We start from the raw sequence: 2,449 nt of genomic DNA on the forward strand, positions 1-2,449 counted from the left end.
TCATCATCCAATCAACCCATATTTCATTTTATTAAACCAACTCACCATTATCCAAACCATTTTTGCATTTGACAAAATTCTGCACTAAAAAAATTCTGCATTGCATTTACAAATTCTGCATAATCAAAATCAAAAAGTCTGCATAAAATGAGAAACAAAATTCTGCATAAAATCCAAATGAAAATTCTGCATAAAAGGAAAATATGGAAAAGTTGCAACGCAAAAAACGCACAGCATTACGGTAACGCCGGCAATAAAAAACCATTTTTTACCTTCAACAAAAGTCCTGCAAACAGAAATTGACAGTTTCAATTAAAAACTGCAACTAACAGTGAACCTGCATAATTTCACAGAAGAAATAACAAATCCAATAACAGAATTTTCTTCTAACAAATTTCTTCTAACCTCTCATCACTCTATAAGAACCATCCTCCATCTTCAATCCAATTTTTTCTTCCATCATCTTTCCCATAATTCAACAATTCACCATTCTTCTCCACCTCCACTCTCAATCCACTTCCAGCTTCTTCATCAAAACCTTCACCAAACTCCAAATTCCAAAAACATAATCTTCTTCAACATCAACCTTCACCTTCCAATCCACACCTTCACCACTACGGATCCGTAACCGTAATCTCCACCTTCACAAGATTTTCAACAACCTGCAACAATTCAAAAAAGCCATTTTCAAGAAAGAAACAGAAGAAGAAAAAGTGGAAAACGAAATTGAAGAAGCTAATAATCCACTTCCAGCTTCTTCCTCAACCTTCATCAAAACCCCCACCTCTCTACAATTTTTCCGGATTCTCCTTTTCTTCCTCCATCGCCTATTCAATTCTTCAACCTCATCACAAACTCTGCTAATCATCGAACCCAAACCTTCAACCACCGTGAATCGGTCCAAGAACTCTTCTTCAATCATCACTCACAACCTGCATCTTCTAGTTTCCATCTTCTATTCCGCATCTTCACCACTATTCCACCCTTTACCAAAGCTCTGAGACAAAGCCATCAAAGTTCCACGTTGAGGCTTTGATTGGTCGAGCTAGAATTCACTCTGCCTCAGTCTCTGCAACCAAAACACAGAAAACGCAGGGAGAAGAAGAGATCAGAACAGAACCGCGAGTAGAGAAAAAGAAGAATCCATAACAGAAGAAGGAAGATAAGGCGAAGAAAGAGGGAAAGCACCAAGAAAATACCTGAGACGAACTTCCAGTAACATCGTCGTTGCGCCGGTCATCTTTGCCGGCGAATTCATTGGTTGTTCTTGCTGGACTTTGATTCCGTCCCCAATCCGTGGTGTCCCTCGCCTCAGTGAATCTTCTCGAATCCCAACAATCGAACCGCGCCTTCCACGATTACGATTCAAGATACGTGAACGCCGCGATTCAAAGCGCCAGAGAACGGCGAGGAAGATTGGAGTAGACGAAGAATAGGAGAGTAGAGAAGCGATTGTTTTGTACCGCATCAGTATCCAAACGCCGTCCGCCGCGTGCGTCACCGTCGACGATGAAGGTATGTGAAACTCCACCGATTTTACTCGCGTTGATTATCGTTGTGCAAATATGGATCCAGTGAATGATTCTCCCAAACTTGCAAGCTCGATTACCTCCGTATGAGGACCGGATTTGGGGATATTCAATCTAGGGTTCGTGAGAACTTTTGCTTCGGTTTGCATTTTCGAATAGAGATTAGGTTGGATCAACAGTGGATTTGGATTAAGGGAATCGCAGTGAGTTTGGCCGTGTGGAGGTCGTGTTTGTAGGAGTTCCGCTGCCGTCGGTGAAGAACTCCGGCGCGGCCGAACGGGGATGGAACCTAGGTTCGTGGTGAAACGGAGTCGTGGTGGTTGAAAACGTGTTGCTACTTATCCATTAAGCACTCTTCTCTTTTTTTTTGTTTCGGTTGTTTGTTTCCTTCAGCCTGTTGCTGGATTTGTGCGGTAGTGTATAAGTGATATCAATTAGATTACAGTGTAGTTGATAGGTGTGGTCTAGTTAATTAGGATATAGTTAATTAAGGTGTGGTTTAGGGATTAGAAGATAGTTTAGATATTTTAGGAATAACTCTAGAATTTAGTTCATAATTGGTTCTGAATATCTTTATGATTAGTTTAGAATTACAGTAATTAGACTATGATTAGAAATAATTTTAGGAGTAGAATATATTAGAAATACTGTTAGAATTAGAAATAATGTTAGGATTAGTCTAAATAGATTGTAGAAGCTAATTAAAATTTTAGTTGGTAATAGAAGTTATTAGAAACATTAATTTTAGGATTACTTGTGGAAATATTAAAAAGAGATTTTTAGAATTAGTTAATTAGAATTAGTAATTTTTGAATTAATTTCAGAATTTTATCATTTTAATTAGTTGTCAAATTAGAATTAGAATATGTTGATTTAGAATAATGTTTAGAATAGTCTAATAGATTTTTAGAAATAATTAG

At 38.0% G+C, this 2,449-nt stretch overlaps 1 long non-coding RNA gene across 2 annotated transcripts; it reads right to left on the reverse strand.

Annotated features, from left to right (window-relative positions):
• Positions 1–236: 236 nt before the first annotated feature.
• Positions 237–1,976, reverse strand: LOC127137257 (uncharacterized). 2 transcript variants are annotated; one of them, XR_007808699.1, is made up of 3 exons: positions 1,200–1,976; positions 785–1,069; positions 237–662 (listed from the first exon to the last, which is right to left on the reverse strand). It is a non-coding gene; the product is annotated as an uncharacterized LOC127137257 (long non-coding RNA). The 2 variants fall into 2 exon arrangements; XR_007808700.1 differs by having other exon boundaries at positions 767–1,069.
• Between the last annotated feature and the right edge of the window lie 473 nt (positions 1,977–2,449).

Source organism: Lathyrus oleraceus, chromosome 1 (genome assembly GCF_024323335.1).
Source record: "Lathyrus oleraceus cultivar Zhongwan6 chromosome 1, CAAS_Psat_ZW6_1.0, whole genome shotgun sequence".
Taxonomy (NCBI): Eukaryota; Viridiplantae; Streptophyta; class Magnoliopsida; order Fabales; family Fabaceae; genus Lathyrus; species Lathyrus oleraceus.